Genomic DNA, 12,234 nt, shown 5'->3' on the forward strand with positions numbered 1-12,234 from the left:
ATTAGACTCAGAAGAATGTTCCTGGAGACACACTGTAGCACTTCTGAACGTGTGGGGTGTCACACTGTCCTGCTGGAAATGCCAAAGTCCGTCGGAATGCACAATGAGAATTTATTTATGCAGGTGATCAGACAGGATGCTTACTTACGTATTAGCAGTCGGAGTCGTATCTAGATGTATCAGGGGTCCAATATGACTCCAGCTGCACACACCACACACCATTACAGAGTCTCCACCTGCTTGAATAGTCCCCTGCTGACATGCAGGGGACATGCAGGGATTCATGAGGTTGTCTCCTTATCTGTATACGTCCACCCGCTCGATACAATTTGAAACCAGACTCGTCCGACCAGCAAGATGTTTCCAGTCATCAACAGTCCAATGTCGGTGTTGACGGGCCCAGTCGAGGCATCTAAGCTTTGTATCGTGCAGTCATCAAGGGTACACAGGTGGGCCTTCGGCTCCAAAAGCCCATATCGATGATGTGTCGTTGAATGGTTCACATGCCGCCACTTGTTAATGGTCCATTGAAATCTATGGCAATATGCTGAAAGGTCGTTCAGTCTAAGGCGCTGCAGTCATGGACTGTGCGGCTGGTGGCTGGTCCCGGCGGAGGTTCGAGTCCTCCCTCGGGCATGGGTGTGTGTGTTTGTCCTTAGGATAATTTAGGTTAAGTAGTGTGTAAACTTAGGGACTGATGACCTTAACAGTTAAGTCCCATAAGATTTCACATACATTTTAACATCTTTTTGCTCAAAGGTTGCACTTCTGTCACGTTGAAGGATTCTGTTCAGTCGTCGTTGGTCCCGTTCTTGCAAGATCTTTCTCCGGCGGCAGCGATATCGGAAATTTGATGTTTTACCGTATTCCTGATATTCACGGTACACTCGTGCAATGGTCGTACATCAAAATCCCCACTTCGTCGCTAGCTCGGAGATGCTGTGTCCCATCGCTCGTGCGCCGATTATAACACCATGCTCAAACACACTTAAATCTTGATAACCTGCGCAGCCCCTTGGTGTCTTACATAGGCGTCGCCGACCACAACGCCGTGTTTTACCGGTTTACGTATCCCTGTATTTGAATACGCATGGCTATACCAGTTTCTTCGTCGCTCCGTGTAGTTCAGGACAAAAGTATGTATAATATTGTTTTGGTATTTGATCAGCACCATGCAGACAATTGGTTCACACATTATGACCACTGCCGACTGTGCGGTTGAATGCCTCCTGGTGGTGTTGCGGGCACGTGATGCAGTAAGAAAAGGATGTAAGCGGAAGAGAGACGAATGGGCCGCCATTATAGCAAAGATAACGACCGAAAATGTGGAAATCCACTGATCTAAGCGGTTTTGACAAAGAGCAAATTGTTGTGGCGCTCCTGATGGGAATGAAAATCACTGAAAAGATGAAACTGATAGCTTGCTGGCGTAGTACTGTTGGATTACCAACGGAAAATGGTTGAAGGATGGTGAAATAACGAGTAGGATGTATGGTATTGGACGACCAGTCTCACACAAAGTAGACGTCGGAGGATCTCCCACTGTGTAATCCAGGTTAGGCAGCGGTCTGTGGCAGATCTGACGACAGAGTACAATGCTGTTGCCCGCACAGGTGTTTCGGAACACACTGTTTAAAGGCGATTGTTGAATATGGAGCTCCACATCAGCTTACGCCTAATGTTCCTGTGTTGACCCAGTGATATTGTCGGTTACGGGTACAGTGGACACAGCATCACTGAGTTTTCACCATGGATCAATAGAATCGTGAAGCCTGTCGAATGAATTGCATCTCTTTTTGCACCAGATCGTTGACTAGGTCCTTAAATGCCGTCATACCGGTGAATTGCTGCAATGAAAAATGCATCGCCCCACAGATAGAGGCCGTTGAGGATAGAGCTATGCTATAGGGTACATTGTGCTGGGCTTGCAACGAAGGCATCATAACAGCAGTGAACTATGTAAACATTATAGCAGACAACATGCATCGCTTCATGCTTAAAGTCTCTCCCTACGGAGATGACATCTTCCAGCAGTATAACTGTTCGTGTTGCAAGGTCAGAATGGTGCTACAGTGGTTTGGGGGTCGTTATGGTGAACTCAGATTGATGTCTTGACCAACAAGTGTGCCCGATCTGACCCACTGAAACAAATTTCGGGCGCCAGCCGCGTGCCTGTAAACCACTATCCCGTAATTTGTAGGAACTGCTTGACCTCTACGTAGACATCTCGTACCACATACTTCTGGAATCCTTGCAAGGACTTTAAGAATCCATGCCAAGTAAAATATCTGTAGCAATGCGTTTGAAAAGTGGGACAACAATCTAGCAGATGGTCATAATGTTCTAGCTCGTCTGTATACACTGTGTCATACCTCATACATATTGCAAACTGAGCAACATAAATGCAACTATCTCAGTCTGAAATGTATGGAATAGGAAATCCGGAATATATCTAGCGTGATTTAGGGAAACCACAGAAAATCTAAATCAGGATGTTCCGATGGCACATTGAAACCCAACTCTGCCTTAGTCATTGCACCCATTCCAACGTTACAACCTCGAGGTTAGATACAAAACGAAACATTTACATCTGCGCCTCCATTAGAGTTCAGTTCAATGAAAGTGGAAGGGTAATATTGGATCCCTGGCTTTCTCCAGACCAATTCACATGGAGAATCCCTCTCTCCAGGAAATCAGGTTACTTTGCAAAGAAGCCTAACACATTATTAACTGGTCTGATTTACCTATGCTCTGAGTAGACTCATTATAGGTGATTTTGCGAAATTGTGCTACTGTGAAAACTATGGATTCGTTTATAAATATCTTCTCTGCTACCAGTCACGATTTTCCTTTACACTTTTTACACTACGCGTTTCGCGTAATGATTCCTATTTTCAAGAGTGTGTTGTTCTCTTTTTACTATGCCTTTTTTGGTAGTTCTTTTGTACGTCTTGTTCTTACTTGCTCACTTGACTTTACTTCAATGTACAAAAAAGCACGCAAATTTTAAGTGGTCATCGATTTTTATGAGTAGTTAGTGGCGAAATTAGGAAGAACTTGTACTTGCACGTTTCTTAAGGTCCATTTCTCCAGAGTCTAACACATGTTACAAATCACACATAGTATTATGTGCACAGTATATATCGAGAACAGAAAACTTGCTTAAATAAACAGTTTCAAAGAAGTTTTTAGGTATACAAAAATGGTTCAAATGGCTCAGAGCACTATGGGACGTAACATCTGTGGTCATCAGTCCCCTAGAACTTAGAACTACTTAAACCTAACTAACCTAAGGACACCATAAGCATCCATGCCCGAGGCAGGATTCGATCCTGTGACCGTAGCGGTCACACGGTCCCAGACTGAAGCGCCTAGAGCCGCACGGCCACAAAGGCCGGCTTTTTAGGTATAGTCTGCAGAGATAATGCTATAAATCTTCCGCAGAGAATGTGCTTTCGTGCAGAATGTATTTTTCTTAACAGTATGTATAATAGTTTGCCTATATCTGTTTACTGTGGTGCTTATTTATACGTGTTGCTATTTTTTAATTAAGTATATTGTCGGAGTACCTGAAGAAATTCAGTGATTCACTTTCATGTGTTACGTTTAATATTTTATCTGCAAATTTTATGTAATGTGAATATATCTCCAGGTCTTCTAAGAGGTCCATTTCATACCCTTTATTAGTCGTTGGAGTACTTCGGCATTATGCTTTACTTTTCCACATGGGTGTCCTGTATTGTGTATGTGTGTGGCTATTTCTGATGTGTGTCTGTTGTGTGTGTTGACTTGAATGTGCTTTGTATGCCTGTTGTTGATATCTCAGCCTCTTTGCCCTAGGTAGAGCTTGGAGCATTCTTGCAAAATTCTTTGTATATTTCGGAGTCTGAGTATAGGGTCATGATTGCACTTTATGTTATTTATTACAATATAAACCCGAATCTCAACAACCCTACACTAAAACGGATTATGGTTGCAACTATAAATGAATCAGACGCTGCAAAATGAAATTCAAATACAAAAACCTTAAATCCATAAATAACAAACCGAAAATCAACCAATCCATACTCACAAAGTCCGACAAAAGTAGTACATTTACTGTATGAAAGTATTAAAAAACAGTAGTGTATAAACAAAACACATTAATTCTTTGATGCTTACAACATTCAGCACATTAAAAAAGACCCAACAAAATAATTTCAAAGTAAAAAAAGAACAACTAAGGAACTCAAATTTGCCATTGACACAAACTAAAAAGGAATACCTGACGTGCATGATTGCACTTTATGTTATTTATTACACCATAAACCCGAGTCTCAACAACCGTACACTAAAACAGATTATGGTTGCAACTATAAATGAATCAGACGCTGCAAAATGAAATTCAAATACAAGAACCTTAAATCCATAAATAACAAATCGAAAATAAACCAATCCATACTCACAAAGTCCGACAAAAGTAGTACATTTCTTGTATGAAAGTATTAAAAAACAGTAGTGTATAAACAAAATACATTAATTCTTTGATGCTTACAATATTCAGCACATTAAAAAATACCCAACAAAATAATTTCAAAATAAAAAAAGAATAACTAAGGAACTCAAATTTGCTACTGACACAAACTGAAAAGTAATACCTAACGTGCATGAAGACAAAGGCACCACGCTTAAGAGTACAGCCACACATACGCAAAGAAGGTAATCCGGTATCTCCCGTGGTAAACTCTATAAATAGTCCAGAATACAAAGCGTCACACAAACTGAATAAAATACTGAAGAAAAATCGTGGATATGAACCAACATATTGTATTAAGAAACAGCATCAGTCTGATGAACTAAAAGCCAATATACTCCTCCAAGATGCTCAGTTCTTATCAGTTGAGGTCACCAGCCTTTACGTAAACATACTATTAAAAGAGGCTGTAAAAGTGATCCCAAAGAACCTTATTAAATGTAAATAATTTTCATAAGCAGAGATTGTTAACTTTATGGAACTCATCCAGCTAAACTTAAGTTACTATTACCTTACTTTGAGTGGCAACTTTAATAAGCAGCCAGACGGCAAAGCAATGGAATCATGTACATGTAGTATCATAGCTGATATACTCATACGAAAATTGAATATTATTGGAGATGTGTAGAGGACACACTACTGTCAGTGAAAGGGGATGCTTCAATAGTCAACATGAGACAACTACATTTACAGTGTAATATGAACAAGAGATAAGCATCAGTTAGCTGGATCTGCGAGTAAATATTACAATACGCAACCTCATACGCAAATTCAAAATTTATAGGAAAAATACAATTACCGTCATCATAAACGCTCGAACCTCATGTCATCCAAACAGCCACAAATGGGCCGTATAGGGATCAGTGCACATAGGACAACTAAAATACCTCTGAACCAAGAAAACGTGCAACAGGAAATGAATATACTGAAACAGGTTGCAGTTGCCAACGATTATATTGTTTTCCTGGTTGACACAGTCCTAGAAAAAGTGAAGAAAAACCAGACACAAAGACTCCACAAAATAAACAGGCAAAATCAAGGGCAATTAAAATTGCACGAATGCTCCATATTCAATCTAAGACAGGGGTGGCCAACCTTTTCGGTTGCAGGACCTAATTTTTGAGAGGGGATTTTCCAGTGGCCTGCATTTTTGTTTTGTGAACCGAAATATTCAAGAAATATTAATTTATTTTTTAAATAAAATAAAATAAATCTGATGAAATTATACAATTTAAAGTAATACAGTGTTAGTGGGATGTCTGGCTTTGTTTGATTGAACTAAGTGAGTCAGTGTTGTCAATTGAAGTTGTTGCTACACGTAAAGAGCTTTCCAGATGAACACCAGTAAGTAGTGTTCTCATATGTGATTTGATGTGATTCATCGCCTAAATTCTGTTCACAGTTTCACAGACCTAAGTTTTAGCATTCAATAAAATCATTTTAAAGCATGTTTCTAAAACGCTGGATATTTCTTCTTGTCCAAATTTGTTTTATAGATCTCTTCCAGACCTATCTGATTAAATTTCTCTTTTAAGTGTGCTTCACGTAGCATGTCGCAGCATTCAGTTTGTAAATATTCCGGTAGTGAAATCATGTCTGCGGGAATGGCGTAGCAAATAAAGAAAAATGCAGAAAAAGTTCTTAAAATCTTGAAATCGGCTTTCGAATTCGTATTTTATGTCTGATATCAAAGAAGCGTATTTAATCGCTGTCATCTGTGTGACGTCCGATTGTTTTGACAGTGCAGGAAAATGCGTGAGTTCTTGTTCGTAGCTGTTGTTCCCAAAGTCCAAGTTTCATTTTCAATGCGGAAATAAGGTCATTCATGACATTAATCAGCTGATCTTTTGCTTGGAGTCGAGTATTAACATCATTTAGGTGGCTAGTTATACCCATCAAAAACGCTAAGTCGGAAAATCATTCTTTACCTTCGAACGCCGCAAGTCTCTTTGACTTGCCTCCAAAAACGATTGTTTTTCTTGCTTCAATTTACTCTTTACAACATTTTCGCACGGGTTTGTCATCTTACTTCTGTATAATAATAAATGTTATTATGCTCTGAATCCAAAGAGTTCAGAAATTCTTGGAACTGAGCGTGATTCAATCCTTTCGAATTGATAAAATTCACTGTTTTGACAACTACCTTCATGATGTGGTCCATTTTGAGGGACGTGGTACTTAAATTCTTTTGACAGACAATGCAATGAAAGTTTAGCGTCAATGTATTGACAACATTGCGGGGCTGGTTTTCATTGAAATGAACTAATTATTCTTGTTTCCCAGCCACCACTGAAGCACCAGCCGTTGTTAGCCCCGACGATAGGTCTTTAAGTTTTAACTAAAAGCGTCTTAATTTCGATTTAACTGCTTCCAACAAATCTCGGAACTTCGTGGTATCATTACGTGGATACAATGCCGTTAATTCCACTGTCTTATTAAAATGGGCATCAACACCGCTGACATAAATCATCACTTGGGCGGTGTTCTCCATATTTGTGTATTCATCCAAAGCTATAGAATGAAATATAAACTCAGATGCAAGATTTTTTGAATTGCCTTCAGTTTGTCTTCCAATGTCGTCCACACGGCTAGTAATAGTGTGACGAGACAGGCTTAATTTGAGAATCCTTTTTCTTTTCTGGACACGCAGTTTCAACGACGGTCTTTAATTGTTCCTTAACCATTTCGCCATCTGAATATTCTTTGACTTTTTTGGCAGTATCAGAGCTACTGCCTAATTCTCTTCCACAAAGCATGTTTACTCTGAATTCGCCCTTGCTACTATCTACTGTTTACCAGCCAGTTTCCCTTTTAAGTCGTTTACCTAGTCTTGTCGAAACTGTCCGCTGTACTTACCAAACAGACTGCATGTTTTACTCTCGTAATGACGTTTGATGTTATATCACAGTGAAATGAATACCCCTAGCTGCATACAGGCGTTGATATAAGTCAACGGGGACAGATGAAAATGTGTGCCCCGACCGGGACTCGAACCCGGGATCTCCTGCTTATACGGCAGACGCTCTATCCATCTGAGCCACCAAGGACACAGAGGATAGAGCGACTGCAGAGACTTATCTCCGGAACTCCTCCCGTGAGACCCACATTCCCAACTTATTGTCCCGCACTATATTCAGAGTACCCCTGCCAGTTATACTCATTACTCGCAGCTTTTTGCCGATTCCCGTAAGAGTTCGGACACTGCTTGTGCATCCGCACAGAAGAAGATGGTCAAATGGCCGGTGAGCCTTAACTATATATGTATATGAAGATGGTATCTGTTCTTTCTCAACTCCTCTGTAACTTTTCATTCTTCTTAGGTCCTATTTGTTTACTAGTTGATGCCGTACCAAGTTTACGTCTATAACTGAAACAGACTTGTTTTTACCATAAGTCGGGAGGGAACTGACAGAGAGACCTCATGGTAATCGGAGTTTTGTAATTTTATACATACATCGAACGTGAAGCTCTGAATCGAATATCACTTACCTAAAGTAGTTCGATGTAATTCTGAAAAATTCCCTACTTTAAAGTTCCCCATAGTTGTTTAACACCGTAAAGCAAGTTGACTGTTCTGATGGTCTGTGTGCCTCTGGGATGCTCAACTGCCACATGGGAAGATGAAAAAAAAATTAATTTGATTGGTGATTAGATAATTATATTTGCAATGAAAACTGGATTTTTGTGTGTGATATGTAATTAGAAATAAGCAGATGTGCATTTTTCATAAAAATGACAGTTAAATATGTGCTAATTATCATATAATAATGTGACGTATGTATTCGAACTGAATGCAAAGTAAGTAAAAAAAGTAATGATCGAAACTAGACTCGAACCAGCAATCCAGCAATTACCAGTCTCGAGCGCTGTTTTCTTTTTTCAGTCTTTACGTATTTCACGCTTCACGAAAATGCTTGTAGAGCATGAGACTATGGTTAAATATATATATTAACTATGCACATGTATTCAAAAATACATCCCATCTGACAATCGAACACTGACTCTCAACGTGGAAGGCTAGCATCATAACCGCAGAGCTACACTGTCCGTCGAGTTATCAGACTTTCATTTGAGTATTATACGCTCTTGGAAAATTTCTCTCGAGAATTATTGAGAGTAGTATTCAAATACTTTAGGAAAGAGATATTTTATTTTTGAACGCCATGTAACATACAAATTAAACAATTACATATGCTCCACTAAATCCAGCAGCCTTACTTAAATGTTTCGAATCCCATTTTGATTTATTTTGTTCTGATTGTTTCTTAAAACTATTCTACATTTAAAGTCGATAAAATTATTAGTTGCTGTAAATAAGAGAGAAGAAAGGCGGATGAAGTGGCACTAGGAAGGTCCCTTTTCTACCTTTGTAATGCGTAATCCTCAAAAGTCATCAGTAGAAACATAATTATTATTGCAATTAAGTATTTATTTATATTGTACTACTGTGCATCACGTGTAAATGTGATGTACCGTAACTTTACGGCCGATAGTGATGTGAGTTTGCAGTAAAATTAAATTTGGGCTGTATTGGCTATGTCTGGCACTCGACTCACTCGCGCAGCGTAACAAAGGTATCCGGTTGCGCCATCCATACTACTACTGATTATTGGTTGTATTTCGCCAAGGTGGACTATATTTCCTTCAAGATGGCGCGCAGGCTTTTCAAAATAAATTCTACACAATGGTTGTTTCAAACAGGAATATAGACAAAAATCTAACGATAGTTGGTTCAAATGGCTCTGAGCACTATGGGACTTAACATCTACGGTCATCAGTCCCCTTGAACTTAGATCTACTTAAACCTAACTAACCTAAGGACATCACACAACACCCAGCCATCACGAGGCAGAGAAAATCCCTGACCCCACCGGGAATCGAACCCGTAAAAACAATAGTTGAATCAACGAACTGAGATATCCTACTTTAATAGGAAATGATACGAAAGAAGCTTAATGGAATGCTCTTTTGGGTATTTTACAAGAAATAAAAGTTAAACTTCTCCTTCATATGAAACAGCTCGGCACCGCAACTGGCCCGATCCTTTCTGGTCGCGGGTTGGCCATCCCTGCTCTAGGACAAACAGGGCAATATTTCCACGTCAGTTATACAGAGCTCATACACACGCATAACAGACGTGCAACATCATCAGTAGTCACACACACACACACACACACACACACACACACACACACACACACACAAGACGCATTTGGAAACCTGGACCAAAATGTCAAAGTACTCCAGCCACTAAATAAAGTGCATAAAACAGTTCTGTTAGAAGAACAGGAGATATATTCACATTGCAGCAAATATACAGATAAAATTTTAAATAAAATACCTAGAAGTGAATCAGTGAATTTCTTCAGGTGCTTCGCCAATACACCTGATGATCAAAAAGCCAGTATAAATTTGAAAACTTAATAAACCACGGAATAATGTAGATAGGTAAAAATTGACACACATGCTTGGAATGACATGGGGTTTTATTAGGATGGCGCTCCACCCCATACTGCTAGACACGTGAAAGATCGCTTGCGCGCGTCGTTTGGTGGTGATCATGTGCTCAGTCGCCACTTTCGTCATGCTTGGCCTCCCAGGTTCCCAGACGACAGTACGTGCGATTATTGGTTTTGGGGTTACCTGAAGTCGCAAGTGTATCGTGATCGACCGACATCTCTAGGGATACTGAAAGACAACATCCGACGCCAATGCCTCACCATAACTCCGGACATGCTTTACAGTGCTGTTCACAACATTATTCCTCGACTACAGCTATTGTTGAGGAATGATGGTGGACATACTGAACATTTCCTGTAAAGAACATCATCTTTGCTTTGTCTTACTTTGTTATGCTAATTATTGCTATTCTGGTCAGATGAAGCGCCATCTGTCGGACATTTTTTCGAACTTTTGAATTTTTTTGGTTCTAATAAAACCCCATGTCATTCCAAGCATGTGTGTCAATTTGTACCTCTCTATCTACATTATTCCGTGATTTATTCAGTTTTCATATTTATACTGACTTTTTGATCACGCGGTACTTAAATAAAAACAGTAACACATGGAAATAAGTATCACTGTAAATAGATATTAGCAATTATGACACATATTGTTAATACGAACACCATCTATACAAACGCATATCGTACCATGTCAAATACCTACAGCTTTATCTCCGCTGGCTACATCTAAAAACTTCTATGAAACAGTTTCTACGTATACATCCATACACCGCAAGACACCTGACGGTGTGTGGCGGAGGGTACCCTGAGTACCGCTATCGGTTCTCCCTTCTATTCCTGTCTCGTATTGTTCGTGGAAAGAAGGATTGTCGGTATGCTTCTGTGTGGGCTCTAACCTCTCTGATTTTATCCTCATGGTCTCTTCGCGAGATATACGTAGCAGGGAGCAATATACTGCTTGATTCCTCGGTGAAGGTATGTTGTCGAAACTTCAACAAAACCTCGTACCGAGCTACTGAGCGTCTCTCCTGCGTAGTTTATCTATCATCTCCGTAACGCTTTCGCGATTACTAAATGATCCTGTAAGGAAGCGCGCTGCTCTCCGTTGGATCCTCTCTATCTCTTCTATCAACCCTATCTGGTACGGATCCCACACTGCTGAACAGTATTCAAACAGTGGGCGAACAAGCGTATTGTAACCTACTTCCTTTGTTTTCGGATTGCATTTCCTTAGGCTTCTTCCAATGAATCTCAGTCTCGCATCTGCTTTACCGACGAACAACTTTATATGATCATTCCATTTTAAATCACTCCTAATACGTACTGCCAGATAATTTATGGAATTAACTGCATCCAGTTGCTGACCTGCTATATTGTAGCTGAATAATAAGGGATCTATCTTTCTATGTCTTCGCAGCACATTACACTTTTCTACATTGAGATTGAATTGCCATTCCCTGCACCTTGCGTCAATTCACTGCAGATCCTCCTGCATTTCAGTACAATTTTCCATTGTTACAACCTCTCGATACACCACAGCATCATCCGCAAAATGTCTCAGTGAACTTCCGATGTCATCCACAAGGTCATTTATGTATATTGTGAATAGCAACGGTCCTATGACACTCCCCTGCGGCACACCTGAAATCACTCTTACTTCGGAAGACTTCTCTCCATTGAGAACGACATGCTGCGTTCTGTTATCTAGGAACTCTTCAATCCAATTACACAATTGGTCTGATAGTCCATACGCTCTTACTTTGTTCATCAAACGACTGTGGGGAACTGTATCGAACGCCTTGCGGAAGTCAAGAAACACGGCATCTACCTGTGAACCCGTGTCTATGGCCCTCTGAGTCTCGTGGACGAATAGCGCGAGCTGGGTTTCACACGATCGTCTTTTTCAAAACCCATGCTGACTCCTGCAGAGTAGATTTCTAGTCTCCAGAAAAGTCATTATACTCGAACATAATACGTGTTCCAAAATTCTACAACTGATCGACGTTAGAGATATAGGTCTATAGTTCTGCACATCCGTTCGACGTCCCTTCTTGAAAACGGGGATGACTTGTGCCCTTTTCCAATCCTTTGGAACGCTACGCTCTTCTAGAGACCTACGGTACACCGCTGCAAGAAGGGGGGCAAGTTCCTTGGCGTACTCTGTGTAAAATCGAACTGGTATCCCATCAGGTCCAGCGGCCTTTCCTCTTTTGAGCGATTTTAATTGTTTCTCTGTCACTCTGTCGTCTATTTCGA

General features: G+C 40.2%; 1 non-coding gene across 1 annotated transcript; it reads right to left on the bottom strand.

Annotated features, from left to right (window-relative positions):
* Positions 1-7,486: 7,486 nt before the first annotated feature.
* Positions 7,487-7,560, bottom strand: Trnai-uau (transfer RNA isoleucine (anticodon UAU)). The gene has a single exon. It is a non-coding gene; the product is annotated as a tRNA-Ile (tRNA).
* Between the last annotated feature and the right edge of the window lie 4,674 nt (positions 7,561-12,234).

This window comes from Schistocerca serialis, chromosome 3 (genome assembly GCF_023864345.2).
Source record: "Schistocerca serialis cubense isolate TAMUIC-IGC-003099 chromosome 3, iqSchSeri2.2, whole genome shotgun sequence".
NCBI classification, from domain to species: Eukaryota; Metazoa; Arthropoda; class Insecta; order Orthoptera; family Acrididae; genus Schistocerca; species Schistocerca serialis.